At 43.1% G+C, this 19,757-nt stretch overlaps 1 protein-coding gene across 3 annotated transcripts in view; it reads left to right on the plus strand.

Annotated features, from left to right (window-relative positions):
- Nucleotides 1-19,757, plus strand: part of Iqsec2 (IQ motif and Sec7 domain ArfGEF 2) — an 83,847-nt gene that overhangs the window by 1,196 nt on the left and 62,894 nt on the right. The gene's annotated exons all lie outside the window — the stretch shown is intronic.

Below are 19,757 nucleotides of genomic sequence, written 5' to 3' on the forward strand. Positions count from 1 at the left end.
TTTTTTTTTTTTTTTCCCTGTAGAACCAAGGCCAATTAGAGACTGAAGCAATCCCTACTACCTCCCTCCACTTCTCCAGCCCCTAGCTGTATCCGTTCCAGAGGATGAATTAAATAATTTTTAGACAGAGGTGGTATCAACTCAAAACCCCCAAAGAGAGAAACACTCCTACACACCTTTTTTGGGGGGAGGGGGTGATCTTGTCTCGAGGCAGGTGGGGACCAGAATGGTTTCTGGCTGCTTAGACATTCGTCTGAGGGGAACTGCAGCACATCTTGGCATGGGGAGGGGGGGGTGATGGTGGCAAAGATGGGGGAGCAAAGATGGAGGCTAGGCCCTTGGTTAGTTTCTCAAAGTCCAGCTGGTCTCCACCCTTCAAGAAAAACAACACCCATTTAAAGAGCCCTACCAGGAAGGGAAGTCCATAGATCTCCCATCTGTTGGATTAGCTTCAGTTCCTGTGTTGGGGTCTGTACATGTGTCTGAAACAGGTTAGGAATATTTTCTGAGTTGATGGGACATGGACAGGGTCTACTTTTCCCATGTAGATCCTATTGTGTGATGGTTGGGATAAATGTATTAGGCTGTGAGTCAAGGGCATGAAGGCTCACAGAGATGCCCTAAAGGCTCTCCTATTGCTTTGCTGCTATACTGAAGAACACTGAACTGGGAGATGGGAGAACTGGGTTCCCCTTCCAGCTCTGTTGCAGATTGGCTTTGTGACCTTGACTGAGTCCCTTCTTCTGTCAATCCATCATTTCCCCTATATTTTTTTTTAAAGGCAGGGACTGCCAACTGAGATTCAATGGGTATATTACTAACCCAGACACACCAAAGAGCAAGTCTAAAGTCCTTTAGCAAATGGACAGGCTTCCCCCTCCTCTCACTGCTCAGCTGGTCCTACCATGTGCCACAACTAGTGGAGTGTCTCTTGGAGGCTGGGCTGGGGGTGGGGAAGCCTTCTGCCTCAGGAAATCTGCCGGGAGACAGCTCTCTGCAACTCCCCCATGGTGAGGCAGCAGGCTGGGGTGCTGGGTTGAGATGGCTGGGCCCCAGGAGCAGCAGCTGCAGCTCGAGGGCTTGGCTGGGCTCCACTGCAGTGCACCCTCAGCTGAGTGTTGGGATGGAAGGACAGCCCCAGAATGGGGGACAGAGAAAGACTGGATGGGGCATTGTGGTCCTTGAGCCTGGTTGGAGACTTCTCTAGAGGCATCAGGCCTGTGGTGGCAGGAGAAACCTCAATATGTATGGCTTCAGGGAGCAGATCCAGGAGCAGAGGGAACATTTGAGATAAAAATCAAGAGAACTTTTCAACCTAGCCAGTTGTGATGCAGTACATTGCCTCAAGGGATGGGGGTGGTGGCTGGCCCGACTGGTCCAGTCGAAGTCTAAAGGGGGTCTAAGAGCTGGAGGAAGCATATAGTTCCTGATTTGGGCGTTAAGCCCAGTGAAAGGACCTGAATCTTTCTCAATTTCAGAATTCCATTGCTCTCAGATTCTCCACCCTGCAGACATAGGTCTGAATTTCTTGGCTGGCTGGAAGCCCATTTGCCCTTCTGCCATCCTTGCGGGCCTGCTTCTGACTCCTTCCTTCTTTTTGTACACTTTCCAGGTTGCTTGTTGGAATCCCTTGCATCACATTTCCTACTGGCTAATAAAGAGGTTTAAATAGCACTTTGGATTTCTCTCAACCATATATTAACTGCTTGCCTATCTGTGCTTGCTTCCTTTGGACTTCACAGCCAAGCCCACTCAATGAGCATCAGCAACTCCATTTTAAAGAGGGAGAAACTGAGGCTTTAAGATGAAGGGGCCTTATTCAAGGTTATGCTACTAGTTGCTAATGGAGCTGGGACTAGAATCTAAGTCTGCCTGTCTTAAAGGCATGTTATTTGTTCCCTACAGCTTAACTACCCCTAGGAGTCTTGGCCTCGGGACCTGCTGAGGTACTGAACTGGGAAAAGCCAAAAGAACCTTAGGTATCTCCAGGTTTTGAACTAGAAGAGATGGGTCTGGAATGAGTGGAGGAGTTGATGAGGAGAAAAGACGTCTGTCTTTCTCTTTCCCACCTTCCTCCTTGCCAGGTGTCAGGAGAACCTGTAGCCATTGCTGTAACCAGTGCTGCTGCAAGCGACTCCCCTGCTAGGCCTGTTCTGGGTTTGTAAGGAGTGGGTGAGAAGGCTGCTGTTGGAAGCGCGGGCAGGCAGGGTGGGAGTTCAGCAGCTGAGGCTGCAGCATTGGGGGAGGACAGGCAGAGCTGGTACAGGCTGGGCTCTGTTGGGCCCCAGGCTCCCTCTGGTGGACAGACTAGGAAGACTAGGGCCTGGGTCAAGATGTAGCTTGTTGGGAGCCTGTTCTGCCTCGGACTCAGTTCTCCTAACACCCCTGTGTGCATCTGTCACTACCATCATGTCACAGCATAAGAAACCTAGGGTTCTGAGACGTGATGTCCATCAGAGGTCATGCTACTAACACAACATGCGCCTGTTCCTATGAACTCGCCCTTCTTTACTTTGGGCATCACCCATCCATGTCCAGATCATTTACCCAGGACTTCCACATCCTTCCCTACTGCTCTTCTGGACAGGTTCCAGGAAGCCAGAATCTCTGCTGCCAGGCTCTGGGTGTGGTCTTCCTAGTGTGACAGAAAGCAACATGAGTCCCTACCTCCTTCTTCTGGTCACTGGCACATGAGGATTTAGTTATTTGCTTACTAGTTGTTGATTCTGACTAATGCTCAGATCTTTTTATGTGGAGCTGTCACCTTCTGCCATGATTTAAAAAGAGATATTTTTTGGTTGTTAAGCTTGGTCTCTACACACACACACACACACACACACACACACACACACACACACACACACTACAGTTCTGGCACCTAGAAATGATTTATAGAGGCTAGGACCCACTGCTGAGTGCCCCATGCTGAAGAGAGCTCTGTTCCTACATTTTCTGCATGGGCCTAGCTCTGCTGTAATGCAGTGGTGGGCTGAAGCCAGTATGGTGGTAACTGTCTATTCTCTGCTCCCTCCTCCCTCCCCCCGCCATGCAAGCTGGCTCACATTTAGATACTGAATCTAGAGAACGCCAGCATGGTGTTCTTGACACCCAGGGTGATGCATGGTCTACCACTTCGCTGCTGAACTATCATCATCCACATGTGGTGGGGTGTCAGCATGCTGTCCATAGGGGCCCAGGTCACTGATAAAATGAACAAGTGAGAGCCATCCCAGGGAGAGGCTCTGGGGGAGGTCTGGTTCTTTGGTGTGCTGGATTCTTTTTCTAGGGTGTCTCTCTTTCCTTTCAGGAGGGAAACTATTTATTGTCCCCTCTGCCTTGTTGTGAGCATTATGTTCGTATGGGAGGAAATGATAATGTTAAGTTTAAGGAGAATTGGGAGTCTTGCTTTCTCTGTCTAGATCTGGGGCAAGAATGGGGTTGTTGTCATCCACAAATATTTCTTGGCTGTGTTCACAGAGCAGGAGGGGCCACCAGGCTGAGCAAACACCATGCTCTTGGCACTTGCAGAACCCTCTTCCCACCAGCCAGGAAGACAGGGTTGCGGGTTTAGTCAGGACATAGACACAGAACAGAGGACAAAATGAACAGAGAGGGTGGGGTTCCTCAGAGGACAGAGGGACCAAAGAGAGCAGGGCCACTGTTTGAGGACCTGGGCAGTAGAGGAAGGTGCTTTGAAGAAGTGTATATAGTCCCTTGGTGTCCAATTGATGTTCGCTGCCTGTTCTTTCTCTGTCCACCTCCTACCTACTATGGCTTCTGAACTTGCTGGGGGCAGAGTAAACACCTGGAGCATGGTGAAGAGGTCCTGTTCATATTGAGTCTCAGCTTTTTGTGTGGTAGGCACTATCCTATGCAGCTTTATGTAATAATAGCTAGCATTTTTCTACTGCATTTACTGTGCGCTGGACACTTCGGTCTAAGTGCTTCCCATGTAATTGTTCATTCTGACTTCACATGCATCCTTTCATGTAAATTGTTATTTACTCCAATTTATAGATGAAGAAACTGAGGTCTAGAAACTTCAGGTAACACAGCCGAGGTCCCTAAGTGAATACGTGGCAGGACTGCAAGAGAGATAGTAGGAACCCAGGCGGCTGGGCTCCAAAGTCTGTAGCATTCTTGACATTCTTCTACATCAGGCAGCCCCATTTCTTATCTCATTTTCACAGACCCCTTGCCAGGTGGGTGTTACTGTTATCCTCAGATGAGGAAATGGGGAATCAGAGAGGAGCAGTAAATTAGCCTGCTGATGAGACCTAGAATTGTATGGCTCTCAGTCTTTCAATGCACTGTTCCCTGCCATAAGTGGAGTTTAGAGACATGGACCGTAGACACGACTCTGGCTTTCCTCAGACAGAGGTTCCCTCTTACAATTACCTCCTGATTTTTTGCCACCGTGTCTTTCTGCTAAGCCTCTGATTAGCTGGAGCCAAGCCATGTCTGCAGTCTGGCTCCTATGTTTTCATGCTTTCTGTTTCTGTCCACAGAGTTCCCTTCTTCTCTCATTTTTGTGAGTCCCTTGTCCTCAGACCATGCTTGAGTTAGCCTGGCCTTGGGCTGCCATCATCAGCCCACCCAGGCCTCTGTGATTTGACTAATGCTGTTCCCTCCTCTTTGGTTGAAGTTTTAAGGTTGAATTAGCTGACACCTCTCCTATGTTTATTTGCTGGTCCTTCATTTTTTTTTAAGAAAAATTCTGTTTTATGTGTGTGGCTTTTTTGTCTGCATGTATGTATGTACACCACATGTGTGCCCATGGAGGCCAAAAGGGGGCGCTAGATTCCCTGGAACTGAAGCTGTGAGCAGCCATGTGAGTTGCTGGGAATCAAACCTGGGTCCTCTAGAAGAGCAACAAATACTCTTAATTACTGAGCCATCTCCCAAGCCTGTGTTGGTCCTTCTTAATGCCCAGTTTATCCCTGACATTTGCAATGAGCAGGTTAGCCTTTTTATTTTCTTTTTTAACTTTTTTTTATGTGTAGGGAAGTTTTGCCTGCGTGTCTGTGCACCATGTACATGCTCTGCTTGTAGAGACCAGAAGAGAGCATCAGATCCCCTGGGACAACAGTTACAGATTATGGGTGCTGGGAATTAAACCTGGGTCCTCTATAAGAGCAAGCAATGCTATTAACCACTGATCCATCTCTCTGTAGCCCCAGGTCTAGCTTTTTACAATATCTTCATAATTGTTCACATCTTGTGCCTCCTACTAGCCTCTAAAACAGTGATTCTCAATCTTTGGGGGTTGCATATCAGCTATCTTGCGTATCAGATATTTATATTACAATTCATAACAGTAGCAAAATTGCAGTCATGAAGTAGCAACAAAACGATTTTATGGTTGTGGGTCCCCACAACATGAGGAACTGTATTAAAGAGTCACAGCATTAGGATGGTCGAGAAACCCTGCCCTAAAAGGAGTCAGACCTAACTGACATGTATTGAGTACAAGTTATGTATTGGAGTCTATGCTTGGTGCTGGGGGCATAACAAAGGAGTGAAGAACTTGGAAGTACTTTGCATAACATATAACTTCTCAGTCAATTCTGAGTAGACATAGGAGTGTCTAATTAAATCCTAGTGAGCTAACAGCCTAGGACCTCAGTTTTCCATTATCCTGGACTCCTTTTGAGAGAAATATCAACTTCAAAATTCTCTTGGCCTTTTCCACTTGCTCCCTGGAGACATTTGCCTTATGACTTTTCTTCCTTTTACACCCAGCGGTCTCCCAATTCATATAGTGACAGAGACGTAGAATTGGATGATACTTTTAGAGATATACAGGCCAATCTGCTCATCATATCTCCCTAACATGCCATGTCTGTACTGTGCCACATTCTTGACCCTTGGAGCAAAATCCTCTCTCCTGAATGAACCAGGCAGTCTTGTTCAGGACCTGTATGCAGTTCACCCAAGTTGGGTTATAAGTTGTTTGTTGCCAGGTGGCGGTGGCACACACCTTTAATCCCAGCCCTTGCGAGGCAGAGGCAGGCGGATCTCTGAGTTCGAGGCCAGCCTGGTCTACAGAGTGAGTTCCAGGACAGTCAGGGCTATGCAGAGAAACCCTGCCTCAAAAAAAAAAAAAAAAAAAAAAAAAAAAAACTTGTTTGCTGATTTATACATTCCCCCATTTCTTTTCCCTTTTTGTATCCATCCAGTCTTTATTGAGAATATATGCCAGACCAGGCACAGTATCTTGGGGTGGGAATAGCCTCGGCCTTTTTGGTTCCTGGCAGGAACCAGTGTCACAGGGAAGAACAGTGAGGAGATGACTTATTTCCTCCTCAGTGGGGAATCTGTTTAAGGAAAGATGATTTGCCAAGTAGTCTAGTTTCCTTCTGGTCTCTACTCTCTCACCAAGTGTCCAATTTTTCTGACTCTTGAAAGCACATACACAGGAAGCCCATCTCGGATACTTAGTAGCTGAAGCTTCTTGGGACCTGGGAGCTCTGAGTACTACCTGGGAGAATCTGAAGGAAGGACGAAGTCCTGGAATGTATGCTTTGTGTGAGACTCAAAGCATCATTTCACTTGCAGAAACTGTTTTGTTTTTTTTTCCCCAAGCAGGACATGGGGATAAAACTGCATTTTCTAATATGTATGATTCATGCTAAAAACATCCCCCACTCCCCAGCTCCGTGTATCAGAAAGTTTCCTGCCTGCTCCTCAAACTCATCACGGTTCTGATTAGAATTGAAAACAGCTAAAGCTAGACAGGAATAGATGATACTTCCCTGCCCCCTAGAGGCGAAGTGAGACAAACAACATGAAAACAGTCCATCATATCTTAGCCAAAACAAAGATGGCTAGCCAGTTACATGACAGATTGGGATTGTTCCTCTCATGCTTTAGTTGGAAATGAATCCCCACCATCACCTGAGATGTACCCTTCGCTCATAGAAGATGCATTTATGTGGCATTATGTGATTTTTTTAGACTATAGGTTTCATTTATTTTTAGTTGGCGTATGGAAATAAGAGTACAGTTGTATGATTCTTGTGCTTTCTTAAAAGGTTAGGATGACTGCATATCTAGGTCTTATGATTTCCTACTGGATCCCAGGATACAGTGTATTACACTCACCTGAATCAAATTGTCTTAGGGTTTCTATTGCTGTGAACAGACACCATGACCACAGCAACTCTTATAAAGGAAAGCATTTAATTGGGGCTTACAGTTTCAGAAGGTCCGTTATTGTCGTGGTGGGAAGCATGGCATCATGCAGGCAGACTTGGTACTGGAGGAGCCAAGAGTTCTACATCTTGATCTGAAGGCAGCAGAAAGAGAACTAACTTGAGCTTCTGAGACATCAAAGCCTGTCCCCTAGTGAAGCACCTCCTTCAACAAAGCCAACTACTCCAAAAAGGCCACACCTACTCCAACAAGGCCACACCTCCTAATAACTGCCACTCAGTATGGGTCTATGGGGATCGTTTTCTTTTAAATCTCCATCCAAGCCAATGTTTTCTTCTATATAACTATGTGAGAATTACTGTCATTAGAGACTATGGTGTAGTCCTTGCTTACTATGTGTGAGGTCCTGGATTCATTTTCTGTTGTATTCCCTGAAGAATAATAAACATTGGCCATGAGGAAGAATTGTGAATAACTTAGTTATTTTCTCTTTAGGGTAGAGCTCAGTTTATTCCCAGCATTGGAAAAAAATTGTTGTTGTTACATATGATATGATGTACCTAACTGGCACCTCACACAACTGCACATCTGCTGTGTTAGCCACCTCTTGAGTAGCCCAATTCAACCGTGCTTGTGAAAATTGAATATGACATAGCCAATCTCAGCACACAGTACGTATTTGTTCAATGATAAATATTATTACTAACAATATCTTTGTAAAGCTCTGTGCTATATAAGGGGAAGGAGGAAGAGGCCATGTAAGCACTCCCCACAATTCTAAAAAAGAGGTTAATGCAGCAAATATTTGTGTGTCTGGTGCATGCTGCACCTTGTGTCCTTAACAGGTGGACTTTGGTGTATTTGCACTGCACAGTTCTGGGTTCAGGGTGAAGAAAGCAGTTGTGGAAACAGATGAATCCAAAGTAGTATTTAATGTGATATTGCCAGAGGGACGGACAGGAAGTACCCTAAGGATTGGTATCTACCCAGACCATCAGGGAAGGCTTCCTAAAGAAGGTGGTCTCTGAATGGAGGCTCAAGGGACAAGTTGGAGTTAACTAGGTGAAAGAGGACTACATGCAGATTGCTGGGAATTGGGGGCAAATGGGAGGTTAAGGAAGGGGGAAGAGCCTAAGTATATCCATCCATGAAATACGTGCAAAGAGGAGGAAGACTTTTATCAGTCAAACCAAACTAGAACAGCACCTGGGAGACAGGGAGGTTTGTCAAAGAGGAGGAGATCCTGGAGCATTGGTCAGCCTAAATCATGAGGACATAAGAACTTTAAGGTTTTAAGCTAGGGAGAAAGGTATCTGTTGCACAGTGTATTTATTGAGAGTCACATTTTGGAGCAATCTCCCTAGAGGTGCAGGCCATAAGATAGATTTGAAAACATCTAGTGAAGAAGTCATATAACAGTCTAGATGAGAGACTGTAAACTCCTATTCACAAAAGCCAAGATATGGAAGCAGTGCAGATGCCTATTAACAGATGAATCAAGAAAATATGTATATATAAACAGTGCCGTTTTATTTACCCCTAAAAAGAATTAAGTAGTGTCATTTGTAAGAAAAAAATGAAAAGAACTGGAAATTATGCTAAGCAAAATAACCAGATGCAGAAAGACAATTTTGTATGTTTTTTTCATATGCAGAATCTACTCTGTGTGTGTGTGTGTGTGTATGCAGTACATATATTTATAGATAGACATGGGCTAGGGAGATGACATAGTGGGTAAAATGCTTATTGTGCAATTGTGAGGACCTGAGATAGAATTCCTAGCACCCACTAAAAAGCCAGGTGTTTTGTGGAGGTAGAGACAGGAGGATTCATGAATCTTGTCAGCTAGTCAGTCTAACCAGTCAGTAAGTTCCAAATTCTGGGAGAGTTCCTATCTCAAGGATAAGGTGAAGAACTGATTTGGAAGACACTCAACATCAACACTCAGGCATGCTCACACACACACATATATATGCATTAACAAGTGCATACACAAAAATGGGACTGTTTGCAGGAAAGAAGGGGACCAGTGGAGGGAGGAAAGAAAAGTAAGGGGATGAATCTGAGCAAAGGACAAAAGTACACGTGTGAATATTATGTAATGAGACTTTAGTCCCAGTACTTGAGAGGCAGAGGTAGATGAATCTCGAGTTCCAGAATAGCCAAAGCTAGAATAAAAAAAAATTAAATTAAATTAAATTTTAAAAGAAGGAAGGAAGGAAAAACAGCACAATGAAATGAATTTTTAAAAGAAAACAATTTGTTAGGATAGTAGATCTCATTAAGTGGGAAAAAAAAAAAAAAAGACCTGCACACTTGGGTGCCAGAGAGAGAATGGTAATGACAATAAATTCTTCAAGTGCCATCACAAAAGGGAACAGAGCCTGCTGCAGGAGCTCAGAGATGTAACAATCATTCCTGATCAGCAGGGTTGTAAATGTCAGGTGTTGGAGCTGGAAGGTCCTGAAGTGTGAGGCTGAAGGAGATTTCCTTTACAGGTGAGAAGATTGAGAACAGAAGAGACAAAATACTGTTTAGGGCCATGCAAGGTGTGAGAGGGGAGAGCATTCCTGACTGCAAGAGTCTCTAGTATTAATGCCAATGTTGAGAGCAGCTTCCCTCGAATGTGCCGCTTCCTGCTCTAAAATCTTAGGAAGGATTGTTTTGTCTTCTACTTATAGAAAACCCAAATGAAAGAAAGAAGAAAGCTAGGACTCCAAAAGATTGGGTGGCTTGTTGGGGATGAAGCTTGAATGGTGAACTGGTCTTCTGCTCCATTTTGGCTCCTTAGGACCAAACTTCTTGCTGCTGGATTTTGTCTTGCTAGGATTTGTTTGGTGTATCTGAGGCAGCTCAGAGGCAATTTATGACTTGATAGTCAGGCTTGGCCACCTCGCGCCCCCCCCCCCTTCCCGTTTCAATTTTCATAGAAAGGAGGATTGTGTTTTTGAGAAAGACAGACTTGTGTTTGAATATAAACTGCTTCAATGTGCTAGATGACCTCGGTGAAACCATTTTCTGTTTTATAAGCTTTTATTTCCTGATCTTTAAAATGGAATGACAATGCCCACTGCTCGGCATTAACTAAGGTCATTTGAATTGCAATCTCTGATGCTTGGATGTGCTCAATAAGCAATCATTTTCATTCTCTTTCTAAAATCTCCCGTGGACAGTGATTTGAAGGATCCAGGGCTAGGCCAAGCTTTGCTCTTCCTGAAAATGGTATATTTTCTCCTTGCTAATACGGGGCTGTCATAGTTCATTGTGTCTTCCTTTCTGCCTCAGCCACCACTTAACTTGAAATATAGCTTGAACATCTGTTTTGATCTCTCTCTCTCTCTCTCTCTCTCTCTCTCTCTCTCTCTCTCTCTGATCTTATTTTTTGGTTCAATTTCTGGTCTGTCTTTATCTGTGCTCTTAGAATAAGTAACCTTAAATCCTTCATGACTCAGGCAGGTATAAATAATTGCTGGGTGTAAATAGTGGAGTAAATGGAAGGCTGGAGAGGTTTGGAATGGTAATGGTGATGTTTGAAGAGGGGGGGTGCAGGCTGAGCTAGTTGAAAAGGCATCAGTATAGATGGTTGTAGGGAGCAAAAGTATTAGTTTAGAGCAGTAGTTCTTAACCTTCCTAATGTTGTGACCCTTTAATGCAGTTCCTTGTGTTCTGGTGACGCCCCACCCCACCCCCCCAACCATAACAGTATTTTCGTTGCTATTTCGTAACTGTAATTTCCTACTATTGTGAATCATAATATAAATATCTATGTTTTCTGATGATCTTAGGTGACCCATGTGAAAAGGTTGTTTGACAACCTCCAGGGAATCAGGCCTCAACAGGTTGTGAAACCTCTGGTTTAGAGTATCCAATCCTGTACCCACCTCTCTTGCTTCTACCTAAACAGAAGCAAACACTGGAGACCAGAACCTCATATCAAAAGAATTATCATTGTCTCTGCTTGGTATGTACAGCATGAAAAAAGAGATCCCCAAAAAAAGGAAAGGGGCTTGATTTTAGAATTTTAAAAAGTGACGGGCAGTGGTGGCAAATGCCTTTAATCCCAGCACTTGGGAGGCAGAGGCAGGCAGATTTCTGAGTTCAAGGCCAGCCTGGTCTACAGAGTTGAGTAGATACTCAGAGAAACCCTGTCTTCAAAAAAAAAAAAAAAAAAAAAAAAAAAAACAAGAATATTAAAAAGCATACCAGCCAATCAAGGTGGCACCCAGCTCAGCTGGAAGGCTGAGACAGGAGGACTTGAGCACAGAATTTCAAGACTAACCTGGGCAACACTATTAAGACCTCATCTCAAATACAAGAGAAACAAAGTGAGCACAAATCAAAGCAATGTATATATTTAATATTATCTTTTATTTTTAACTGACATAGTAATTATGCATGTTTATTACACACAGTGTGGCATTTTAATATATGTATACAATGTGTGATCATCAGTCAGGGTACTTATTAACTTATAATCAAACATTCACATCTCTTTGTATTGGGAACATTAAAAACCCTCTCTACTAGCTAATTTGAAATATTCCAGTAGTTTGTGTCAGCCATTGATATCCTTCCGCACTATAGAATAATAAAAGATATTCCTTGTATCCCCCAGCACCTCTGTACCCAGTAACCGTCTTCCCTTCATTTCCTTCTCATCCTTTTCAGTCTTGGTAAACACTATTCTGTTCTGTATTTCTGTGAGATTAACTTTTTTCTAGCTTCTACGTCTAAGTTAGATCATGCAGCACACACACACACATTTTTACATGTTACTCAAGAAGGAGTTGTAGAATAAAAAGTCCATGTCTTGTCAGGCACAGTGGCACATGGCTGTAATCTCAGCTCTTAGGAGGCTAAGGGAGGAGGATTGGGGGGGGGAGGGCAGGATGGTATACATAGAGAGATCTTGTCAAAAAGAGGCCTGGTTCTTGATTCCTAGCCCCTGGAGGTGGCCACTCCTTTTTTGTTGTTGTTGTTGCTGCTGCTGTTTTTTGTTTAATTTTATATTTTTAGATAGTCTCACTAAGTGGCCCTGGTTGGCCTGGACTTGCTACAAATCAAACTGGTCTCAAGATTTGCTGAGGTCTTCCTGCCTTGCCTCCCGACTTCTGCCATTTTGTGCATGTATCACCACGCCCAACTGTTGTTTATTTCAGACAGGATCTCATTAAGTCTAAGGTAGCTTTAGGCTTGCTATATACCTGAGGCTGACCTTGAACTCCAGTTCCCCCTAACTCTATCTCCTAAGTACTGAGATTATAGACAGGATATAGACATATCTATATGGTCACTTTTGTCATTTAGCTTTTCTGGTAGTAACTTCATTTCTCTTTTTTTTTAACTGTTATATTTTCATGTGTGTGTGTGTGTGTGTGTGTGTGTGTGTGTGTGTATTTAAGTCTTACTATGTAGTTACACAGGTATGGAATTTATGATCTTACCTCCTCTGCTTCCCAAGGGCTGGGGTTGTGGGCATGCATATGGCCATGCCCAGCCAGGGAAAGAATGTAAATGGTTTTTTTTCATCCTGAACCACAATATGCATACAGAAAAGTGCTCATATTACAAGTGGTAAAAAAAACAAAAAACAAAAAAAAAACCATACAAACCAAACCCTGACTTAACCAGTAATCAGATCAAGATCTAATTCTCAATTTACTTTACTTGGTCTCAGGGAAGCTTTTCAGTGTGAAGGTCTTGATCTTTTCTTACTTTATTTATGTTTGTTTTAGTGTGTGCACATGCACACACATGTACACACATGCAAATGAGCACAAACAGCATTTTGCATGGAAGTTAGAGAAGAACCTGAGGTAGTCTGTTCTCTTCTCCCACCGTGTGGGCTTTAAGTACCAAACTTGGGCCATCTAATTTGGCAGCAAGTGCCTCTACCAGGTGAGCCATCTTGCCACCACCCTACTTTTTTTTTCTTTAACATGCACTTATTTGTTGCATTCTTTCTTTGTTAGCTCCCTCCATTTCATTTTTGTTGTTCTTGTTTTCTTTTTCTAGAACATTGTTAAGTTGGATATTGGACATACTAGATTGATTTGCTAGGCCACGTTACCTTTTCTCTTCTATTTTCTGCCTTACAGACTATGAATGACTTCATATACTCTTATTCTTTGTATGTCCAGAATCACTTGTCCACTTGCTGGTTTTTCTTGGTGATTCAACAGGGAGCTGATTGTTATAGTGGATGTCTTTCAAAAGCCAAAATGAAAAGCAGTTTATTTGGGGCCACTAAAATGTCACTAGACACTCTAATCCATTCCTCATAGCTTAGTTCCTTTCTCCAGGAGCCCTGTGACATTTTGCCTTTGCGAGAATGCCAAGCAGCTTGTGTTCTGAGTCGAGTACTTAGAGTGACAAGGAAGGAAGGAAGAATTTTGTTGTTATTCTTGTTGTTGTTCTTGGTGATGATGGTGTGTGTGTGTGTGTGTGTGTGTGTGTGTGTGCGCGCGCGCACGAGTATGCAAGAACTCATGTGTCATGGTGCACATATGGAGGTCAGAGCACAACTTTCAGGAGTCAGTTTTCTCAGTCCACCGTGCAAGGTCTCGGGAGAAAACTCAAGTCATTAAACTTGCATGGCAGGTACCTTCACATGCTAAACCATCTCCCTTGGCCTGAAAGGATTTAATGTTTTATGTTGTCAGTTTATCCCTTGTTTTTTGCCCCCCTGGTTATGTCTATTCTTCTTGATACATACCAAGGCTAAATCTGGAGTCTCTCTAGGCCTCTCCTGGCCCAAGTTGCTCCTTCCTCAGCTCCAGCCTGCACTGAGGTGTTCTTTGAGAGCCTTCAACTCCCCGAGTCCTCTTTTTAACTTGTTTTTACGTTCAGACACTTGTTGAGATTTCTTACTCAGTGATGCTATCCCCTTCCACCCTCTTTCCTGATATGATCTCATACTTATACTTTATTTTATCCCTTTACTTGTGTTTTACTACAGTTCTGGAAGAGAGACAATATACATTTATGCTCTTGAGTTATAGGCTTTGGCTCCAGCTAAGCCTGATTGAAACTAGAAATATTAGTAACTCCACATTCCCAGTAGCCAAGCTTGGATGACCTCATCTTGACTCTATGTTACTGCTGGTCGAAGCCAGCATCATGAACACTCCTTTAGCAGCCCTGGCACATCCCTTCCCTCAACCTCCTCTACCTAGACCTCAGGTGAAGAACAGATACCTGGGCTCTGTCCCCATTCTGGCTAGTGCATCCTTATGAAGCCTTCAAACCTTCTCCTTCACCTCCCTGGGTGCTCTGTCTGTGATTTGATAGGCTTCTGGTCTGCTGTGAGCAATCATTCCAGGATTGAGTAAGTGTTTGGGGAGCAGCTCATCTTTACCCTGGCAGTGAAAGCAGGCAGACCAGAGATGATCCCCAAGCACACTAGAAGGGGCTTGGAGGCTGAGTTTAGACTTTTGCAGCAGAAGGCTTGCTCTAGCTGCCTACCCTTCTGCAGACACTGTTTTATCACTGCTGAACACTTACTCCTGTACCTCCAACAGAGAAGGAGAAATATAAATATATATGTATATATTGATCTATGTATGTTCTATTGGCCAATAGAACCAATTCCATTTTCCTGTCCCCCTCCAGTCATCTTCAATATTTGTGCCCACCTCCACTTTCTTTTTTGGGTGTACCCCTCTCCTGCCCCTTCTAAAAGTGCTTGTTGTAGCTGGAGAGATAGATGGCTCAGCAGTGAAGAGCACTGGCTGTTCTTCCAGAGGACCTGAGTTCAATTCCCAGCTCCTACATGGTGGCTCACAACCACCTGTAACTCTAGTTTCGGGGGATCCAACTCCTTCTTCTGGCCTCTAAAGGTACACAGACATACACACCTGCAAACCACTTATACATATAGAACAAAAATAAATAAATATAAAATTAAAAATTAAAGTGCTTGCTAAATGTTTCTGGTATAGGGTACCTTGGGCTATGCTGTGTGGAAGGGAGATGGGAGACAGGGAAGAAGGCAAGCCAAGTCTGCAGGCTGGTATGAGAGATGAAGTGCCTCTTGACTCTGCTGTGACAGAAAGGAGCCAACGTTGTGGCAGTTGAAGAGGCATTTGGTGTGCAAGTGTATGATGACACATTCTGACTCAAGAGGCTGAAGCAGGAAGATGACAAGTTCTCTACAAGCATTCAGTGCATAAAAAAGTCCTGTCTCAAAAACCCAATTGTTCCACCAGGCTTCAGTTTCTAAACCTGGATGATGAGAACAACCACCTTGTAGAGATGTTAGGAATAGCGTGAGTCCCAGACCATTGTAAACACTTTGTTATTGTTTAGGTTATTGTAAGTTTGTCTATGATATAGGCCAATAATGCCTGCTTATTATATTTATTATGATTATATAATACTTGTTTAGGATTAAAAGGAGGCATACCTTGTGTGAAGCTTCCCTGGAGCTTCCCAGCAATTATAGGGTAATGTTTATACTCTGTTACCTAGTCTTTAAGTCTTCAGCTGTAGTCTTTGTTTTCTTCATGATCTAAATATAAAGTGACCTTTGCCTCTTCAGTGCTGGAACATGACATCTAAAAAGTGATAGCCATGTGAAGTGATACATGCCTATGATCCCAGCCCTTGGAAGGAAGAAATGGGAAGATCAAGATTTCCCAGGCAGCCAGAGCTACCTGGTGAAATCTTGTCTCAGAAAAATAAGAGTAGGTATAGACAAATATTTAATCTAAAGTTTGAAGCAACCTTTACCATCACTGCCACCACTATCATCTTCTTTATTATTATTTCAGACTTGTCCAGAGAATTATGATGAACAAGGACAATAGAAAAACGAATGGCCAATAACATTCTAGAAAGAGCCTTTATACACATGTATTTTTTTTTTTCTCTAGAAGCATTTAACATCTTTTTTTTTAACCGGCAGTATTCTGAAATGGCATAGCTGCATATCTTGAGGTGGGTCTTTGTCTTGTTGATCTTGTGGCCTTTCATTCCTTCAGTTCTGGGAAATGTTCTTATACTGTGTCTTTGAGCATTTCCTTCCTGCTATTTCCTCCAGCTTCTATTTCTGGAGCTCTTATTGTTAGACGGAGGAATTCCTCAATTAATCCTCTAATTTTCTTATCTTTCCCCCTCTGTTATTCTCTTTCTTGTGTTATTTTCTTTCCTAGGATATGTTTTCACCTTTTATTTTCTAATCCCACTGACATTTTTATTCTGGCTTTCACTGTTTTTCCTTTTTAAAAAATTATTTATTTATTTATTTATTTATTTATATTTCATGTGCGTTGGTGTTTTGCCTGCATGTATGTTTGAGTGTGAGGGTGTCAGATCTCGGAGTTACAGACAGTCGTGAGCTACCATGTGGTTGCTGGGAATTGAACTCAGGACCTCTGGAAGAGCAGTCTTAACCACTGAGCCATCTCTCCAGCCACCTCACTATTTTTCACTCTCCAGATTTCTCCTTCTATTTTCATTGTCTTTGTTCCTTTCAGATTCCTTCTTAAGTTTGTTTTCTTTGTCCATCTGTCTTCCAGATTGGTGGTCTTCCTCACACAGCTTTGCAGCATACAGTAATCTTTGACTGTCTAAAACTTCATTTCCTTTAAAAAATAATGAATTTTATTAAGGTTTATTTAATATAAAATAAAATATACCTAACTTGGGAGCCAAAGCGATGAGTCAGCAGTTAAGAGCACCTGCTGCTCTTGCAGAGGACTCAGGTTCAGTTCCTAGCACCCACATAGCAATTTATAACAATCTATAACTATAGTTCCAGGGGATCTAGCCTCTCTTTCTAGCCTCTGCCAGCACCAAGCGCACAAACAGTGCTCTTATATGCATGCAGATAAAACATTCATACATATAAAATAAAAACAAATAAGTCTTAAAAACTGAAACCCTAACTTAAGTGTCTTTGGATGCTGCTGCTTTGAAACTAGCGCCCATGACACTACACAGGTGCACCCAACTTTGCTGTTGGAAGGAGGAGAGTAGCAGGACCTTAGGGTACCAGCATTTCCCAAGGAAGATTCCTTTGCTTTTAGCTCTGTTTCACCCCATCTGCCACTGCACCTGGTGTTCTCAAATCCAAAGCCTCCGGTTGCTGGCCTGGTGCTGGAGGTGGAGAGAATCTGACTGGACAGCATTGAGGACAGCTTTGCAATTCACTATTTTTAGCTTTATACCTCACTCCGCCTTCTGAGGTGTACAGTACCTCCAAATCCTGAGCACTGAAGGGGTTCTATAAGCAGGATAGTTTACTTCTGGTCAGCATCCTAGACTTTCTCTTTCTGTCTCTTCTTGTTGCTATTTACTCATATTTTGGTAGGATTTGGGAATGGAGACAAATCAGTTTAATTAACTCAATTGTGTTTAGATGAGCATTCCTATTTTTTTTTTTTAATCCTAGGCAACTGCTATTCTTCTTCCATGACTCATGTAGGCACCATATCCTCTAAAGAGTTTATGTTCATGTCCGTAGGGTGGGTTAAGGGACCCTTCTCTGTTCTCTTATGATATCCTCTTCTTTCCTCTCAGCCATTAATGTTCTGAAATTGCCTATTTCAAGCATGACTGAGACACATCTTCTAGTGTTCTGGAGCTATGCCTCATTTCCTCCCATAGCCCTAGCTTGGGATCTGGTTCATAAAAGTACAGAGTGAATATGTGTCACTGGGATGAATGAATGAATGAATTTAGACATAGCCAGAGGGAATAATTATCTAGAAAGAGAAATAAGCTGTGTGCAATTGGGCCGATATAAGGTTAGTTTCTTAAAAGCCATGTGTTGCTTTAAAGCTGTGGTCAAGAAAGTCTACCTAAGCACAATTTAAACCAATGGACAAATTTATCTGCTTCCATTCTGTACATTCAGGGGATGATTGACTATATCATGGCAAATCAGAATAATGGTAATGAAGAATAGGCAGTTATGTGGGGAAACATGTAAAAGAAAACACAATGAAAACCATGCAATGCAAAATCACTTTAACTACATGGAGAAATGCAGACAATGAGAGAAATAGACCAACTGTTCAGAGTTGTTACTGCCTCTGTGTTATAATTATGCACATTTCTCTCCTCTCTTTCCCAAGGTTTTCATGGATTTTCTAATGGAAGAATACATTTAGTACACAGTTTTTTAAAAGCTATTTAGAACTGAAGATCAGTATACAGAAAGACCAAAGAATGAAATACCCCAATCAATAGCCTGAGAATCAGTGCATTTGCTTAGCAGGGTTTGCAGTGAAAGGTGCACTGGCCACAGATCCTGTAGGTCTTCGCCCATGGGACATCCCTGAATTACAAAGCAGGTCCTAGCTAAGGAAGCAAAAAGAGGAGGTTCTTGGGTCTCAGTTTACTACAAATCACAATATTGTGGACTACCCCAAGAAACACAGGTCTAGACTTCAAACTTCAAAGACCCCTCCCCACAAAGTATCTGTGGAGCTATGTTCATTAGGACCCCATCCCTTCTAGACTCTACTCTGTGTATCTGGGGTCCCAAATTCCCTGTCCAGATTTCTCAAGCATTTAGGGATTGTATTGTCTTATTATCCAAGTCTACTCATTAGGCTCAAGGGTAGCCTAAGGAGCTGGGGAGGGAGCACAAAGAGGGTATAATACATGGGCTAATATTCGTGTGGAGAGAGAGAGAGAGGGAGAGAGAGAGAGAGAGAGAGAGAGAGAGAGAGAGAGAGAGAGAGATAAATAGATAGGTAGGTAGATAGACATTTCCTTGTACAGACAAGAGTAAAAAAGTAGGGTGTGGTCTCTGGGTCTTTGGTTCCACATGTGGACAGCTGAGTCTAGTTGATAAGAGAAATAAGCATTGGAGTTTTGAAGAAAGTAATTTTTTGTTTGTTTTGAGACAGGGTTTATCTCCATAGCTTTGACTGTTCTGGAACTCTCTCTGTAGACCACACTGGCCTTGAACTCAGAGAGTCACCTACCTCTGCCTCCCAAGTGCTAGGATTAAAGGTGTGTGCCACCACTGCCTGGCAGAAAGTGAATGTTTTAAAGCCTCAAGAGTGCTTAGAACTCAGCTAATACAGCCCCATCATTTTACAGATGAGGAACAAAGGTTTAGAGAGGTGACTTACCAGAGTTAACATTGCCTGCTGCAGAGCAAATCATAATGCATCCTAACTTCCTACCACTTTACACTCCCTCCCAGAAGAATGGTAGCCTAGCTTCATGTAGTAGGAGGCAGATTGAGCATTTGTTGTTCAAGGCACTGTTCCCCAAAAAGGTGCCAGATCACTCTGTTTGTTATCTTGGGTTTTCTATTGATGTGATAAAACCTTTTGGGGAGAAAAGGCTTTACTTCAGTTTAAGCTTCTACATGCACCCTCACTTTGGATCTTTGGATCACTAAAGGAAGTCAGGGCAGGAACTCAGGGCACGAAGTGACACAGAGGCCACAGAGGAACACTCTTTTCTGGCTTGCTCAGCCTGCTTTCCTATACATCCCAGGACCACCTGTCCAGGAGTGGCACTACCCCTAATAGGTTGTCCCTTTACACATCAACCATTCATCAAGAAAATGTCCCATAGACTTGGTGGAAGCATTTCCTCAGTTAAGATTCCCTCTTCCCAAATATGTCTAGGTTTGTGTC

Source organism: Arvicanthis niloticus, chromosome X (genome assembly GCF_011762505.2).
Source record: "Arvicanthis niloticus isolate mArvNil1 chromosome X, mArvNil1.pat.X, whole genome shotgun sequence".
Lineage (NCBI taxonomy): Eukaryota > Metazoa > Chordata > Mammalia > Rodentia > Muridae > Arvicanthis > Arvicanthis niloticus.